Below are 18,774 nucleotides of genomic sequence, written 5' to 3'. Positions count from 1 at the left end.
CTTCATCTCTTCAAGAAGGACTCCTTGTGTGATGAAATTCGACGCACAGCCTGCCAGAAACGATGCACAGCCTGCACCGCGGTGAAAATGTCACCACACACCGAATCGGAATGACGCAGCCCGACTTCGAAAGGAGAAGATCGATGCAGCGCCAGCGTAGCGACCAGAAATTTGATGCATGGGCCACTGGGTCGACGCATAGCCGAGCCGGAATGACGCCACGTGACTTCCAGAGAGGAATCAACGCAGCGCCTGCCGTGCAGTAGAAAATTTGACGCAACGCCACCAGATCGGCGCAGCTCCTGTGACTTCATCCTGTCAGCGCAGGAAATCCACGCACCGTCCCCGGGGCATCTGAAAACCCCGCAACCTGAAGAGGATCCACGACTGAGCGCCGGAAATCGACGCACAGCCGTCCCTGCATGGAAACTAAACGACGCATCGCCGTGTGCGGCCCGAGAAATCGACACACACCCCTTTGTTTCCACGCTTCTCCTCCTCTGCGGTCCTTTGCAGAGATGTTTCACGTGAACCAGGTACTTTGTGCTTGAAAGAGAATTTGTTACCTTTAAAAAGACTTAAGACACTTTATATCACTTTTCAGTGATATCTCTAGATTTACTTATTGCATCTTTGATCATTTTGACCTGCATTTATCCAGATAAATATTATACATTTTTTTAAACACTGTGTGGTGTATTTATGTGGTGCTATATAGTGTTATTTTATGATTTATTGCACAAATACTTTATACATTGCCTTCTAAGTTAAACTGACTGTTCAGTGCCAAGCTACCAGAGGGTGGGCACAGGATAATTTGGATTGTGTGTGACTGACCCTGACTAGAGTGAGGGTCCTTGCTTGGATAGGGGGTAACCTGATTGCCAACTAAAGACCCCATGTCTAACATCCATGTACTGCTCAATTAGACTTTCCTGTACATGTTTTTATGTTGCTGAACTGAGTGCTTAGCTCTCTTTGTCTTAGGTTAGCTTTCTGTTGTTTTGTTATGTCCATCAGAGTGAACACATTTCTCTAGGGGTAAACGATTTCAATTCATGAATATGGAATCAATCAAATCCATCATTCATGTGGCTATGTGTGAATGTAATTACATTACTATAAAGCGTGTGTGCCCAGAGGACCTCTTAGTGCTTGACAGAGAAAGAAGCATGCCATTAACTCACAATCATGCAGCGCAAATAAAACCTGGAATGAACAGTTCCACAAAGGAAGGAAAACAGTCAGGTTATCTGACTGTTGGAAGGTGGGTCATTAGTTGTGTGGCCTGCAAAAGTAATGGGTCCGCACTCCACCACCACTGGGTACCAAACACCCCATTGTAGCGCTTCACTCTTATAGGGTAGCGTTGAAGAGCAGTCCAGGGCTTACTCAAATGAGGTGGTGTGGGCTAGTAATCACCATTCACGAGGACACAAGAATAACACTCTATAAAGGATTGTCCAGTCTGTGCTTTTGATAAAGTAGAAGTACATTTATTACACAAACATTGTTCAATACTATGCAACAATTTACAAATATGCACAAGTTGACAAACTTACTTTTGGATGACATTGTGTAATCATCCTGGTGTCCCTCTGAGGGGAACTATAATCCAACAACCCACATGGCAAAACATTTACTTGTGTCCCGATACAATATTTGACTGGAACTTGGAGTGAGAGCCCCTAAATCTTGCAATAAAGTATGCATACTTTGATAAGAGATGTCTGTCAGTCTCATTACTCGAATAAGCCAGAACAAGTATTTGCATGTTGGAATACTTTGTGCTGTTAGGATTACTTTTCAATCACTTTCAGATTATTCTTGATAAACATTGTATAATACCATTCTGCACCTCTAGAGAGTGCCTTGTCATATGACCTTTCACAAGCCATACTATTACTCTCCATACTGGAAGCAAAATATATTTAGCATAACATGCAATATTTTCAACTAGTGCTGTAAAAACACTTGCAATTACAGCCTTTCACCCCTAAAGGGCACAGGTCCACAAGCAAAGAACAAAAGTTCCAACAAACCTGTGCATCATGTTGCTTTGGAACCCTTGAGGGGTTATAATTCTCCTGTCCCACCCAACCTAGGGTGGGGACACAAACTTTGCATTGGGAGGAGGCTGCTCTGCTTCTGCAGCTCCCTTGGTCCTTGGGCATTCTGTTGGCCGTGACACCATCTTACTGGGACCATTATAGGCTGGAAATTGAGCTAATAGAAAAGCTGAACCTCGCAAGGCATTGTAGGGCGGTATGCATAGTTGATGAGCCGCTCTCCCACTGTGCCGGGAAGAGCCGCAATGCTTTTATGTTTTTCGTGTTGTTTGATGTGGTCTTGTGCTGCGTTCCTCTTTGGTCGTGGGTGTCCAGTCCCACCCATATGACTGCATGATGCTTCGTTAAAGGGCAGTGCAGGGAGACCACTTCTGGCTGCCTTTGGGTTTGGTGGTGTCCTGTTCCACTCATACACCCCCATGCTGCGTCCTCGGTGGGGCAGTGCAGGGAGCCCCAACCCCGGCTGCCCTCATGTTCAGGGTTGTCAGGTCCAGCCCTAACCCCCCATGCTGTTCATACTCATTGGAGAACGGTGCGGAGAGCCCAACCCTGGCTGCTCCCACCGGCTCCCCTCACGGCCAGCACCTTCAGTTGCTGCTGCGGGAGCTTGCCTGCAATATGGTGTCTGCCTGCTCCTGCGGGCACAGGTTTGCAGCTGTGGTGACGGCGCCCACCAGCCTAACTTCTGGCCTGCGGCTCTGCACACAACTGCGCCGGGAGCATGACGGCGGTTCCGGGGTTTGTTTTTTAGTGGGGCTCTGGGATGGGTTCTTGTGCCCCTCTACTAGTTTTCACAGGGGAGTGACGGCACCCCCTGGCTTTTCTTCTTTTTGGGGGAGCCCCTGGGCCCTAGCCCGCCTGGGGGGCACAGTCTGGAGCAGCAGCAGAGCCCCACATGCTTCGACGCTTGCGCGAAGAAGGTCAAAGGTCACAGACCTCCTGGTGATATCTCGGGCCCCCAAGGGCCGATGTCGATGATCTTGGTGTAATTTTGCTCCTGGAGGTGAGCCCTTGCCACCAGGAGCACTTTCCTTAGGCCTGCTGGCCAAGGCCTAGAAGGTTCCCAAATTGTAGGGAGCAATTCCCACTGACTCCCTGCACCAGCCTTTCATCTAGGTGCCTTCCTTTTCTTCTGGGTAGCGCGCTTTCCTTGCACCAGCCCAGCCTTTCCCCCCAACTAGTCCTCAGGGGGGTAAAAGGGGTCAGCTTGGGGACTTATAATTTTTTTATCCACCCAACCTAGGGTGTGGCTCCTCCAACTCATCCTGTCCATGGGTATTCTGTTGATGGTGACACCATCTTCCTGGGTCCACCACAAAGCTGGGAACAGAACTAACAGGAAACACTGTGCCTCGCAAGGCATTGTGGGGCGGTATGGATAGATGCTGAGCGGCACTCCCGCTGTGCTGGGGAGAGCTGTGATGCTTTAAATTTTTTTGTATTGCTTGATGCAGCCTTGTGTCGTGTTCCTCTTTGGTCGGGGTGTCCGGTCCCACCCAGACACTCGGGTCATGCTGCCTCATTGGAGAGCAGTGCGGGGAGCCCACCCCATGATAGCCTCAGGTTTGGGGGTGTTTTCTCCAACTCAGACACCCCAATGCTTGCTTGTTAGGGGGCAGCATGGGGAACTCACCCCGGGCTGTCCTTGTGCTGGGGGGTGGTGTTCTGGTCGCACCCAGGCACACCCAAACTGTTCCACCTCATTGGGGAATGGTGTGGTCAGCCCACCCGGCCACTCCTGCCAGCTCCCCAAACAGTCAGCACCTCCAGGTGCTGCTGCGGGATCCAGCCTGCCATAGGATGTCTGCCCGCTCCTGTGGGCAAATGCGTGCAGCTATGGCTGGGCAGGCCGCCTTGTGGAAGTGCGGCCGCACTCCCGCATCCCCCTCTGCATCATCAGGGCTCCTCCTCAACTTCACGGTGAGCGTGACAGCACTCCCCGGTTTACTCTTCTTCACTGGGCCCCAGGATGGGGTTCGGAACCTCTGTGGGCATCTTCAAGGGGCGGGCATTACGGCGCACCCTGACTTCATCTTTGGTGTGGGCCCCAGGCCTCTGGCATTTTCACGGGGAGCGCAATGGTGCTCCCCAGCTTTGTCTTCAGCCGCGGGCCCCTCCCTCAGCCAGCGGTTATCTTTGCAGGGGTCATTATGGCATCACCTGGCTTTACTTCCCTGTGGCGCCCCCTGACTTGACTTTGACTCCCTGCACCAGATTTTCATCTCGGTGCCTTCCTTTTCTTCTGGGTAGCGCGCTTCCTTGCACCATCCCAGTCTTCCGCCAACTAGTCCTCAGGGGGACAAGGGGGCCAACTTACCTGGCCCAGGCATGCGCCCTGCTGGGTCTGAATTCATTCAGGGCAGAGTTCCTGCCCCAGTGGGCAGTCAGGGGGTTCTTATTTCCAAGTGTCCATGATGCCTGACTTCAGTCCCAGTGCCTTGCAGGGAAGCACAGCCAAGAGAGTGAGCCCTCCCCTGTGGCTTCTGGGATAGCTCAAAATGGCATCGTCCAGGAGTTAGTTGCTACATGTACTCTGAAAGTCTCAGCCCCTCCTCCCTGACATTCACTACAGGGCCTCTCAAGCCAGTTCCTGGCCTGGGATGACAGCTGGCTGATTGGTGCAATGCCCTGCTCGGGCAGCTGGACAGAGCAGTAATCAGCCCTAATCCTGAGTCAGAGAAAGATGACATTGCTGGATGACCCATAAGCTGTGCAACTATGCTTTTGCAACCTACTGCATTATTCTTTTCATATAGGTTACAGTGTACTTTAGTGTGACTCTGTGGACTCTAGGGGAGTGGAGTTGCACCCTAGGCCTCCATTCCCATTGATTTTTAATGGAGTGCCCCAACAGTGAAAAGACAGCAAGCCCCTGACTACCCCTCACATGTGTACAGCCATCTCATGAGGCCTACTCCAGGTCACCACCCACTCTGCATAGCCCCTTCTACACCAAGCTACCTGAGCACGGTTCTTGGAATGCGCATGCCAGGAATCCTCCCCACGCAGCCCTCACACAAGTGTACACATGTGTGTACATGTGATCATGTGTAACCAGCCCAAGGCCTCCTACTCTTGCTGCATCACAGCAGCGTTTCTTTCATCAGTTGGCACCAGCTGTAAACACGTGCAGTCCATTTCACCATAAGCTTAATGTGGGGGAGTCCCAAACTATGTGGCTCTCTCACAGTGAAAGTTCAAAAACAGGGTGATCCAAAAGTGAAAAATCTGCGTGGACCAAAGAGTCAGAATCATCCTCTGACACTGACATTTTAGAGAATGCATGTGAGGTAACGAGGAAAATATTGAATATCTAATAGCAAAAAATTTCAAAGGGAAGACACTACCACAGAAAATGTGGTCCCCTACTCTTCTGCTTCTAGAACCATGAAACTGTAGGCAGCATCAGAGGGAGATATAACATATTGGGGGTGATTCTAACCCTGGCGGTCGGTGATAAAGCGGCAGCCAACCCGCCAACAGGCCGGTGGTCCAAAAAATTGAATTCTGACCCTGGCGGGAACCGCCAACAGAGACCGCCACATTAACACTCCGACCGCCACGGCGGTACAAACAAACAGCGCAGCGGTCACCGCCAACAGACAGGCGGCAGACAATGTACCACCCACCCTATCACAACTCACCAATCCGCCACCTTTTCCGGGGCGGGAGCACCGCCAATAAAAACACGGCGGAAACAGACTACGAACGGGAAAACGCTCACCTCTACGCACTCCACGAGGAATCTGGACAGCATGGAACCCGAATTAAACATCCTACCTGCTCTCGTCTACCTGCTCATCTACCACGAGTACGAACGGCGGCGCAGACGACAACGGTGAGTACTGCACCTACGACACAGGGGAGGGGGGAGGAGGAAAGGTTACGGCACACACATATGCGACCCCCACCCCCCCCAAACTATGTACACACCAATGCAGAGCAACAAGTCACAGTGACACCACCCAAACCCCCGTGAAAAATGCAAAGACATAATTAAATTGTGAATCAAAATTTATGTAAAAAATAGCCTCTGATAAGTCATGGTCAATTAGCAATAAAAATTTTAAAAAATCAATTCAATATTTAGTGCAATCGATAAACCGAGGCAATTAGTCCTGCACATTTAACGAAATTCCAAGTGTCCGTGGGCCAAAGTGTATCAACACAAGGGCAAGGCCCACACAGGAGACCTGAGTCCTTTGGAGAGAACACTGCAGGGGCATCTGATGACAAAACTACAGGCACCTCAGGGGGAATGGAAGGGGGGGGCACCACAGCCACATGAGTCCACGACGCCAGATCCACGAAGGGGCCACCATGCCCACTGTGCCATCCTGGGGAGTGCAAAGCCACAGTCTCTCAAGTCTCTACAGTGGGTGGCTTGCCCACTGTGCCATCCTGGGGAGTGCAAAGCCACAGTCTCTCAAGTCTCTACAGTGGGTGGCTTGCCCACTGTGCCATCCTGGGGAGTGCAAAGCCACAGTCCATCAGGTCGATAACAGTCTCCACTGGTCAAGGAGGAGGCATGGTGGGCACAGTGAACTGTGAACAGTAGCTCGACACAGATCCGGCACTGTCATTGTGCCAGTGGTGCTTGAGACGGCGGGGCCCAGCGGAGCGGTGCTTGAGACGGCGGGGCCCAGCGGAGCAGTGCTTGACAGGAAGGGCCCAGCGGAGCGGTGTTTGAGACGGCGGGGCCCAGCGGAGCGGTGCTTGACAGGAAGGGCCCAGAGGAGCGGTGCTTGACAGGAAGGTTCCAGTGGAGCGGTGCATGAGACGGCGGGGCCCAGCGGAGCGGTGCTTGAGACGGCGGGGCCCAGCGGAGCGGTGCTTGACAGGAAGGGCCCAGCGGAGCAGTGCTTGACAGGAAGGGCCCAGCGGAGCAGTGCTTGACAGGAAGGGCCCAGCGGAGCGGTGCTTGACAGGAAGGGCCCAGCGGAGCGGTGCATGAGACGGCGGGGCCCAGCGGAGCGGTGCTTGAGACGGCGGGGCCCAGCGGAGCGGTGCTTGACAGGAAGGGCCCAGCGGAGCGGTGCTTGACAGGAAGGGCCCAGCGGAGCGGTGCATGAGACGGCGGGCCCAGCGGAGCGGTGCTTGACAGGAAGGGCCCAGCGGAGCGGTGTATGAGACTGCGGGGCCCAGCGGAGCGGTGCTTGACAGGAAGGGCCCAGCGGAGCGGTGCTTGACAGGAAGGGCCCAGTGGAGCGGTGCATGAGACGGTGGGGCCCAGCGGAGCGGTGCTTGAGACGGCGGGGCCCAGCGGAGCGGTGCTTGACAGGAAGGGCCCAGCGGAGCGGTGCTTGACAGGAAGGGCCCAGCGGAGCGGTGCATGAGACGGCGGGCCCAGCGGAGCGGTGCTTGACAGGAAGGGCCCAGCGGAGCGGTGCATGAGACGGCGGGGCCCAGCGGAGCGGTGCTTGAGACGGCGGGGCCCAGCGGAGCGGTGCTTGACAGGAAGGGCCCAGCGGAGCGGTGCTTGACAGGAAGGGCCCAGCGGAGCGGTGCATGAGACGGCGGGCCCAGCGGAGCGGTGCTTGACAGGAAGGGCCCAGCGGAGCGGTGTATGAGACCGCGGGGCCCAGCGGAGCGGTGCTTGAGATGGCGGGGCCCAGCGGAGCGGTGCTTGACAGGAAGGGCCCAGCGGAGCGGTGCATGAGACGGCGGGGCCCAGTGGAGCGGTGCTTGAGACGGCGGGGCCCAGCGGAGCGGTGCTTGACAGGAAGGGCCCAGCGGAGTGGTGCATGAGACGGCGGGGCCCAGCGGAGCGGTGCTTGACAGGAAGGGCCCAGCGGAGCGGTGCATGAGACGGCGGGGCCCAGCGGAGCGGTGCTTGACAGGAATGGCCCAGCGGAGCGGTGCTTGAGACGGCGGGGCCCAGCGGAGCGGTGCTTGACAGGAAGGGCCCAGCGGAGCGGTGCTTGAGACGGCGGGGCCCTGTTCAGCGGTGCTCTTCTGCACGGCGGGCCCTGTTCAGCGGTGCATCTCTGCACGGCGGGCCCTGTTCAGCGGTGCTCTTATGCACCGCAGGGCCCTGTTCAGCGGTGCTCTTCTGCACGGCGGGCTCTGTTCAGCGGTGCTCTTCTGCACGGCGGGGCCCTGTTCAGCGGTGCTCTTCTGCACGGCGGGCCCTGTTCAGCGGTGCTTGTCCAGTAATTCAAGGGAGCCAGACCTGGCCTGGACTCCCTGCTCAGTCGCCCTCCGACCGTGCAGTTGCAGGACCCTTCGGTGACGGAGTGCTAGGCCCTTTGGTGTCCTCCCTTACAGCCGGGATGGGGCTTGTGGGGCCCTCCTGCTCCGCGCTCCTGCTGGCTGACTTCTCCGCCCTGCTGCCCTTTCGCTCCTTAGAAGAGGCTCTCTGGCCCTTGACTCCCCTGGATGTTGTGGCAGGTGAAGTGGCCGAACTTTGGTCCTTGGGGGCAGCCGTGTCAGTCCTCTCACGGCGGCCCTTGAGTTTCCGGGTCCTCTTGCCTGGGGGGGGGCTGGCTGTCCCCTTGCTGCTGATAGAAGTGTCACTGCTGCCAAAGGGTGGACTCCAGAACCCATGCACCACAGTGACACTCGAAGCTGGGCTGGTGGTGGCTCAGGTGCTCTTGGGACTCTTAGCAGATGGAGGGGGTGGGTCAGGGGAGGGAAAGAGGTTAAGATTAGAGAGGTAAACTTTTTTAGGACCAAGGTAAAGGGTGGGAGTAGTGGTGATGGGAGTGGAGGAAGAGGATGTGGTTGTAGGAGAGTCAGGTGTGCTGTCTTTGGGTGCAGGTGATTGTGACGTAGGCTGTTGTGAGGTGGATGGCTGTTGGGTGGGTGGCTGCCTGCGTTTGTGTGTCTTGGAAGAGGGGGTGACAGACACAGTGTTAGAGGACACAGGGGACGTGTAAATGGCAGTGGGGGTGGTGACTGCACGTGTGCGGACTGTACTGGAGGGTGTGCTGGTGATGGAAGCACTGGCTGATGGTGGTGTGCATGCAGGTGTGAGTGTAGACGTCACAGGGAGGGAGGAGGGAGATGAGGAGGAGGGGGACACAGAGGTGGTAGTGACTGTTGGCATGTCTGCATCTGGGTGTTGCTTGGGTGAGTGTTTGTGGGATCTGTGGTGCTTGTGTCTGGATGAGCTGACCTTGGGTGTTGACGTGTGTGCAGGCTGGTCTGATGGTGTGGATGGGATAGGCAGAGGAACAGGAGACAGAGACAGGGTGTAGGCAGTTAGAAGAGGGAGGCTGGAAACAGTGACAATGGCTGCCGTCAGTGCTGAGGCCAGAGCATTGAACGATCGTTGATGGGCAGCCTGACCCGAATGAATGCCCTCCAGGTAGGCATTGCTCCGATGCACCTCCCTTTCTACCCCCTGGATGGCATTCAAAAGGGTAGTCTGCCCAACAATGATGGTCTGAAGGAGGTCAATGACCTCCTCACTGAGGGCAGCAGGGGTGACAGGGGCAGGGCCTGAGGTGCCTGGGGCGAAGGAGATGCCTGCCTTCTTGGGCGAGCGGGCACGGAGCGTAGGCTGAGGGGCTGCTGGGAGGGCGGGGCTGGTGCGCTGTGTGGCGGCTGTACCTGTAGAGGCGGGGGGCCCGGATGTTGCCGCCACCGCTAGGGAGCTCCCATCCGAGGACGTGTCGGTGTCGCTGGTGTCACCACCAGTCCCCGTTGTGGTGCTCCCCTCGCCCTCCGGATCACTGGTGCCCTCGGTGTCTGTACCACGGCCCACCGGGGCCTTGTGACTTGCAGCTCCCTCGTGCTCCGATGCCAAATCTCCTCCGCCTGATGATGCTAATGCACACATGCACAAGAAGATAAAGAAAAAGGGTGGGGGGAGAAATAAAAACAGGTTGAGTGCATGCATTGTCAACACCGTTGGCGGAGAGGACAGACACAGGAGCCTCCTGCACTAAGCCGTGCAATTGGGGTACACTACTCAGTACTTCTGACTAGGCCAACAGGTCTAGGGACAACAAACGCGCACATGGATGATGCAGGACCATGGATAGCTGTACTTGGCACCTTACAGAGGTGGGGGGCGGGGGCACAGGGCCATGCCTAAAGGAGAGGGCTACACTACAGAAAGCGCCCTGGCCTAATGTCAACCACAACCCTCCTCCCCCACCCAGACGCCTCCACTCCGCATAAAGATAGCAGAATGTGCTGATACTCACCCCCTTGTGTCTGCTGTGATGTCCTCAAGCGCCCATCCAAATCAGGGTAGGCCACCGCCAGGATCCGGGACATCAGGGGGGTCAGGGTACGACTGGCACCCCTCCTAGGTTGGGAGGCCATCCCCAGCAGTGACTCGGCGGTCTTCCTGGTTCCACGGCGGATGTCCTCCCACCTCTTGCGGCAGTGGGTGCCCCGTCTGATGTGGACCCCCAGGGCCCAGACTTCCTTGGCGATGGCACGCCAAATGTCGACTTTCTGATGGGCCCTGACCTAGTTGACATGTACAAGGTGGGAAATGAAATTCCATCATTTTTCTGCATGTTAGATGTGAATGCCCCCCCCTCCCCAACTTTGCCATGTGGCACATGCTCCCATCTGTTGTGCGTTGCACTCCTCATTCGCTCCCCACCCTACCAACTTACATCCACCCCACTCCACACAGGCATAGCCCATTCAATGTGCACCCAGTGTACTTACCTGTTGGTCTGGAGGACCGTAGAGTAACGCATACTGGGGGAGGACCCCATCCACAAGTTTCTCCAACTCTTCAGACGTGAAGGCAGGGGCCCTTTCCCCAGTCGCAGCAGCCATTGTCACTTCCAGACCGAGGTCACAGCAGCACTTGCAGTATAGGTCCTCTCCTGTGGAAGATCAGGTCTCGAGTGATTAATCATGTAGAAAATGGCGGTCACGCCCGCGGCGGTGCGTACTGCGGCGGTGCGTACCGCGACCGCCGGCGCACATCCTCATTGGCTCCTGAAACCCATAGGGTTCAATGTTAACCAATGCGGCTTCGTACAGCGGTCTTCGACCGCCTACCGCCACGGTGTGCCACGCCAGCGCATTGACCTCACATCCCATTGTCCCACTTCACAGGTCAGGCAGCCGCCATTTCAAGGGCCCACATGGCTTAATTTCAACTGCGTCACACAGGCCTAGGCCTTGCATTGCCACACATACACGCTTTTCAATACATAGATAACCGTGTGCTATGCAAGCTGTGGTGAACGTACCTGTGATTTGCTTGACTCCATACTCCATGTTGTTCTTCCTAGGCACCGTCCGCTGGGACTTGCGAGGAGAAGGATGAATCCTCGTGTGTACCGACCGCTGGTGGACCTGTCGACAATGGAAGAACGCCATATTATACTACGATACCGACTTGACTGAGCCACTATACATGAACTGTGTGCCCAGCTGGAGCCAGCCCTGATGTCCCCCATCCGCCAACCCACAGGGATTCCCCCTTTGGTGCAGGTTCTGTCAGTACTCCATTTCCTTGCAAGTGGATCATTCCAAACAACAGTGGCCATGTCATCTGGGATGTCTCAGCCTATGTTTTCTAAGGTTTTGTCAAGAGTGTTGTCTGCCCTGCTGAAACACATGCGGAGCTACATTGTATTCCCTGAGGAGGATGATTTGGCCACTGTGAAGGGTGATTTCTATGCCCTTGGACATATCCCCAACATCATTGGTGCCATTGATGGGACCCCTGTGGCTTTAGTCCCCCCAAAAGACGATGAGCAGGTGTACAGAAACAGGAAAAGTTACCATTCTATGAATGTGCAGGTGGTCTGTTTGGCAGACCAGTACATCTCCCATGTAAATGCCAAGTTCCCTGGGTCAGTGCATGACGCGTATGTTATGCGTAATAGCAGCATCCCTTATGTGATGGAACAGCTACAGAGACAACGTGTGTGGCTAATAGGTAACTCTGGTTACCCCAACCTGCCTTGGCTATTGACCCCAGTGAGGAATCCCCGGACCAGGGCTGAGGAACGGTACAATGAGGCCCATGGGCGAACTAGGAGGATCATAGAAAGAACCTTTGGCCTCCTGAAGGCCAGGTTTAGGTGCCTGCATATGACAGGGGGATCCCTGATGTACTCACCAAAGAAGGTGTGCCAGATCATCGTGGCCTGCTGTATGCTTCACAATCTGGCATTGCGACGTCAGGTGCCTTTCCTGCAGGAGGATGGTCCAGATGGTGGTGTTGTAGCAGCTGTGGAGTCTGTGGAGAGTGAAGAGGAGGAAGACGACGGGGACGACACAGACAACAGGGACACAGTTATCCAACAGTATTTTCAGTAGCACACAGGTAAGAATCACCCACGCCATTTAACATTTCCTGAAAGCCTCCTGCATCTTTACTTTGTGTATTTCCCCCCAGTTCTTTTAAACTGATGTTTGATTTTCCCTTCCCTTTTCAGTGCTGTATGACCCACTGCGTGACTTCTGCTTGGTTAGCCCATGGACTAATGCTTATTGACATCGGTATGTTGTCATCACAAAATTAACTGAACATTATTGATCAGTAATGTGTTATACATTTGTAAATAATACAGGCTGACTCCTGAATGATTTCAGTGCAATGAGTGATTTATTTTTATTACTTGATATTGGTACATGATATTAAAACGGTGATGGATGAGGGTGGAGTTATGTCCATGGCAGAGTCCAGTTCTCAGTTTCACTGGTGCATTGTCCATATGCCTGTGGAAGGATGGAGCAGGGGCAGTTCAAGGTTGGACAGGGTGACAATGTGGGACAGTGGGATGACATCAGGGGGTTTCTTATGCTGGCGGGTGTCTTGGCATCCTACTCTGTCTTCCTGTGAGATCTCAGGTTCCTCTTGCGGGGTGGTTGTTCTTCAGCAGGAGGTGGGGTTCTGGTGGCCTGTCGTTGTGGTGGGGCCTCCTGTCCACTCGCGCCGGCGGAGGTGGTAGGCTGTTCCTGGTCCTGGCTTGTGACAGGGGCCCTTTGTGGTGCCACATGGTCCCGCAATGTGGTTTCTATCCGGTTGAGGGCCTGGACTATGGTCCCCATAGCGGTACCGATGTTCCTGAGTTCATTGCTGAACCCCATGTAGCGTTCCTCCTGCTGTGCCTGGATCTCGGTGAACCTGGCCAGTACTGTCGCCATCGTCTCCTGGGAGTGGTGGTATGCTCCCATGATGGTGGTGAGGGCCTCTTGGAGAGTGGGTTCCCTGGGCCTGTCCTCCCCCCCCGTCGCACAGCAGCCCTCCCAGTTGCCCTGTTTCCCCGGGCCTCTGTCCCCTGGACGGTGTGCCCACTACCACTGCCCCCAGGTCCCTGTTGTTGTTGGGGTGTTGGGTCAGCCTGGGTGCCCTGTAGTGGCGGACACTCCGCTGATTGACGCGTCCTGGAGACAGAGGCATGGGCCCGCTGGGTGGGAGCTGTGCTGGTGTTCCCAGAGGGGGTTGGGTCTGCTGTGGCCTGTGTCTGTGTGTGGGGAACCGACTGTCCAGAGGTCCCTGATGGTCCGGGCTAGTCATCAGGTTCTAGGTCGACAGAGCTGCTGTCCTCACTGGGGGCCTGTTCTGGGGGTGGGATGGACAAATCTGGACCCTCCGTGGCGGTGTGTTGGCGTTCGGGCCCTGCAGGGGTAAAATAGTGTGGTTATTGTTTTTGTGTGTGCCATGGCATGCATTTTGAGTGCCCTTGTCCCCCAGTGCTGGCATTCCCTTGTGGGAGGTGTTGTGAGGGTGGTTGGGGGGGGGTGTATGGGTATGTGCAATGGTCATGCTTTGGTGATGGCTGTCTATGGTTTGTGTTGGCATTCAGGGGTTGGTGTTGTTTAGGGTGGGTTGTGCTGGTGAGACATTGGCAAGGAGGATGTGTGCTGGGGGGTTAAGATTGGGGGTGAGGGTGGGGGTGTGGGTTGGCATGCTGGTGGTTGGGGGGGGTGAAGTAGTTGAGATTCGACTTACCAGAGTCCATTCCTCCATGTACTCCAGCGAGGCCATCAGGCTGCAGGATGTTTACTACCTCTTGCTCCCATGCTGTGAATTGGGGTGGAGTGGGTGGGGGTCCGCCGCCAGTCTTCTGCACAGCGATGTTGTGTCGCGACACCATCGAGCGCACCTTCCCCCGTAGGTCGTTCCATCGCTTTCGGATATCTTCCCGATTTCTGGGATGCTGTCCCACAGCGTTGACCCTGTCTACAATCCTTTGCCATAGCTCAGCCTTCCTTGCTATAGTGGTGTGCTGCACCTGTGTGCCGAAGAGCTGGGGCTCTACCCTAATTATTTCCTCCACCATGACCCTGAGTTCTTGGTCCGAGAACCTGGGCTGTCTTTGGGGTGCCATGGGGTGGTGTGGATGAGGTGTGGGGTGGTGTTTGTGGTGATTTGCGTGGTGATGTGTGGTGATGTGTGCGTAGATGTGGTGTGGGTGATGATGTTGTGTTCCTGTGTGTGTTGTGCTTTGCGTTCCCTGTGCTCTCTCTCAGTGTATTGCGCCTTCTCTCAGATATTTGTGGTTGTAGGGGTTTGTGGGTGAAGTGGGTGTGTGTTTTATAGTTAATTGGGTGTGTGGGAGTGTTGTGTGTATGTGTATCAGGTGTGTGTATTTCAAATTGTCCAATGTGGCTGTGTTTTGGAGCTGTGTGTGTATTTTGAGCGCGGCGGTGGGTACCGCCAATGGAATACCGCGGTTGAAAGACCGCCGCGTGGATTCGTGGGTCAGAATGGCATGGGCGTGTTTGTGTTGGCGTGGCGGTGGAGGTTTGGTCATCGCCAGTTTATCGCTGCCCGCTGATGAGGCGGCCTTCCGTGGATGTCGGGTTTTTGGCGGTTTCACAGTTGGTGGTCAGAATGACCGTGGCGGTTTACCGCGGCGGTAGAATGGTGGACTTCTGACCGGCGGTAAGGGCCTTTTACCGCCGAGGTCAGAATCACCCCCTTTGTGTTGAAAATAAAATAAATATTTTCTGTGCCTAAATCTGCACATAGAAACCAGAATTACACATGCGGGCTAATTCACAAAAGTAAATATAAAAGTGCATATTTATTCAGGTGTATATTTACTACTACACCCATCCACTTTAGAGTGTAGATTTCCACCCAGATGTAGATGTAATGTCACCACCCCTTCAAACAAGGGGGTGGAGCCTCCTACAACTGAAAGTTTTGAGTATAAAGTTACTGCTAGTAATTTTACACCTGTAGGTAGAAATCTTCACCACAATGGGTTAGATCCTTCTATGAGAAAGCATAGGGACATGTATTAAGGTTTATTACTCTTTGTAAAATAAAGTTAAAACATGTAAGATATAAATGTAAATTAATTAAAAAAGTTAGTTTTCACTTAGAACTAATAAAATGAATGTTACATCCCACTAACACAAATTAAATGTGTATTAAACAACTCATTATTTTAAATTTAAATTTTTGTATGTTTAATATTTTTAAGTAATAACCACTCTCACTAACATTTTTATTTTTACCATATAGTAATTTTTGTTGAAAGTTATATATTTAATACATTGAAAATATTTTTTTTTAGCAAAACTTTAAACGTTTAGTAATTTTTTGATTATTAATTATATATAATTTATTTAGATGTAAGAATAATTTAATTATTTGAAAATTAGTTCCTAGGTTATGTTTTTTTATTTCCCTGCCACTCTACATTTATATTCAAGTATGCTCAGTACCAGTGGTCTACCATGCATGGTGCTTTTCTTACTCCAAGGCTAGCTTTGAGTACATTTACACCTGTTGTGCCACCTTCAAGGCTGTCTTAATGTTATAAGTGTAGATTATGAATAGCAATGGTCTTATTCTTTTATGGATGTATGTTTGCAATCCCATCTTATTCCCTAATAGCCTATTTAAATTACCCTAAACACCACCCATTTATTAGCGAATATTCCCTTTTTCCAGCCACTCCTATGTTCCTCCCACATTTACAACAGACATGAATCTCTATGTGCCTGAAGATCGCCACCACCATGGTGGAGATTGACGAACAGAAAAGACGGGAGACACGGAGGTCTACAACTCGGAGTATATGAGTAATGCTACTGTAGTCCTAACTTACATAGTACAAAATGCAGTTTGTGACTGGGCCCCTGTAAGAAAATGGATCATTAGTTGGGAGAGATGTGAGTCCTTTACAAGTAATAGGTCCTCAATTGTCGTATTACTGAAAACCAAGTACCCCATTGTAGCACTTGACTCTCTTAGGATAGCAAGCCACAACAGTCCAAGGTCAAATTAAGGGATAGTGGTGCGGCTAGTAATCCCAGGTAGCTGGCACCCAACAACCAAACTCATTAAATTATTGTCCAGTTAGTGCTTTTCTCTTAAAAAAGAAAAATACTTTGAAAGAAGTTAGGTAATGTGAAACCCTTCCCAAATAAAAAACACAATTCTCCTCAGGGTGAAGTCACAAGAAAAGCCTAAATTAACCCGTGCTCAGCTCTTGGGTAGCTTGGCACAGAACAGTCAGCCTTAACTCAGAGGCAATGTGTTGAGTATTTGTGCAACACTTCAAACAGTAACAAGGTGAAAACACACCACAAAACGAGCACATAACAGAGTTAAAAATAGAGTAATTTTTTATAAAAAACACAGGATCTAAACAACAAAAATCCGCTTAGTAGATCCACAGATATTTAATGTAAAATATTTTAGTAAAAATAGCTCAAAAGGTGTAAGGCTCCAACTGTGGAGAGCTGGTTGAGACGGATCCCGACAAAGTCACAAGTTCACGATGGAGCATGGGTAGGCTACACAGAACCATTTATACCCACTGAACAAAGTACCTCCAAATTTGATTTGGGAGCTTTGCAAGGATCTGCGTCAAAGATGTGTCATGCAGCTGAAGCGTTGTATCTGCTTTGAGATGCGGCAAGGCTGCAGTGCAAGATGCTGTTGCATCATCGTTGAAGATCCCGTCAATGAGGGCTTGCAATGTGAAGTCTGATTTGGGGAAGCGTCACACAGTCAGGAGCAATGTGTCTGTTCTGAGGAGCTGCAAGGCAGCAATGTGGCTTTGTTGCTGATGCTCTGATGTGACCATAGTCTGTGATAAAGGTCTTTGCAGCTGTTCCAATCCATGAAGCAGTGGTGGTTCTGCTCTGGGTTGCACCACACAGCAGGAGATGCACCGGCTCCACTGGGTCCACAAAGACTGACAGAACACCTTAGGCTCACTTCCAAGGGTCCAGGTCTGGGGTGGCACTACTTGGCAGGGTAGATGGGCAGATAGCAGAGTCCAGGTACTGGTGCAAGATTATGAAGCTTTATGCTCCTGAACCTTAAGTCAGAAGACCAGCCAACTCGTTCTTGCAGTCATCCTGGGGGTTCTGGGTTCAAGAGATGCAAGTCCAGTCCTTCTCACGCAAGCAAGAGGACAGCAGGGGACAGGCCAGCACAATGAGGCAGCAGTACAGCAAGGCAGTAGTCCAGCAGAGAGCAGAACAGAAGAGTGGCAGTCCTTCAGCAGCACAGCAGTCATTTTTCCTGTCAGAGTATTCGCAGGTGCAGAAGTGTACTGTAGTGGTGGGTCTGAGGTCCAACATTTATACTCAGTTGTGCCATTGAAGGTGGGGAAAAGCTTCCAGAGGTTTCCCTTAGAAGTCCCCAGGCATCCTGCCTTCCATGTCCTGGCTCCAGACTCACTAGAAGGGGTATGCACCTTTTTGTGTGGAGCCAGGATACAGCCTATTCAAGTTTAAGTGAGGCTGTACTCAGCTCCTTCCTCCAATCCTCTCAGTGATGGCCAATTTAACACATCTAAGCTTCCTCTTGTGTGTCTAGAAGGAATGCACAAAGCTTAACTGTCAGCTACACTCAGGCATGTGACCAAGGTACATGCTCCAAGCACCCAATGGCTAAGGCAAGAACATTTTTTTAATTTAAAATCTGACTACCATACGTTAGGATTTAAAATCCCAATTCCAGCACCAAACATGAACTGATTACCTGTTCCCATTTGGAAATTACACTTATAAAATGTAAAATGGTAACTTCAATGTTATCCTTTGGGAGTGGTAGCCCTTGCAGTAGGCAAAAGCTAATTTAAAAGTACCAGGATCAGAAAACTTAAAAATACATGTCCTACTGTTGTTCGATTGAGGATTTACCCTAAAAGAAACAGGAGACAAGAGGCAGCTGGCAAAACTGGAAACAGTCCATTTAATTAAACATTTCAGCTGGGAGAGCAGTTACAGTATTGGGGTCTGAGGACCGTCTCTCGTAGAACATCGAAATGACCCCCATTTTTTACATTTCGCTGAGAACAATAAACACATAAACATACTTTTCCTGGTGAAATATTTGAATTATTGACAAGTAGTCACAAATACAATTTCTAGATAGGGAATTGCGGTGTGATTCAACTATGTGCGCCTGCGAGAATGTGTCAAGATGACCGGCCCGAGGGGTGCATGGTTGCTGAATGCACTGTGTATGCTGTGTTCTGATTGGTAAACGTACCTAACTACATGTGGCATCTAACTTCATGGTGTTTTGGGAATGCATGATCCCTCTGTCCATTTGTGGTGTATTGGGGGCAATCTTTGGGGACCACTGTAGTGTTGCTGCTTATCTGTGGGATCTGATCTAAGCTTGTGTGTTTGGCTGTCAACTAAGTGTTACTTCACCTGTGACCTGTCAGCCATTAACCTTTAGGCCTGGACTGCAGAGCCTGCCTGACCACATGTCTATGTACTGGGCTTGACATTGAGTTCATTATGGGGAAATCCAACAAGGGCGATGTGACTTCCTTCATGCAAAAAAATG

General features: G+C 52.3%; 1 protein-coding gene across 1 annotated transcript in view; it reads left to right on the top strand.

The window, feature by feature from the left end:
• LOC138284000 (dual oxidase maturation factor 1-like) overlaps positions 1-18,774 on the top strand; it is a 415,581-nt gene that overhangs the window by 19,849 nt on the left and 376,958 nt on the right. The gene's annotated exons all lie outside the window — the stretch shown is intronic.

Source organism: Pleurodeles waltl, chromosome 3_1 (genome assembly GCF_031143425.1).
Source record: "Pleurodeles waltl isolate 20211129_DDA chromosome 3_1, aPleWal1.hap1.20221129, whole genome shotgun sequence".
In the NCBI taxonomy this organism is placed as follows: Eukaryota; Metazoa; Chordata; class Amphibia; order Caudata; family Salamandridae; genus Pleurodeles; species Pleurodeles waltl.
Note: the sequence above shows the minus strand (reverse complement) of the source record. Positions and strands in the feature narration are given on the sequence as shown.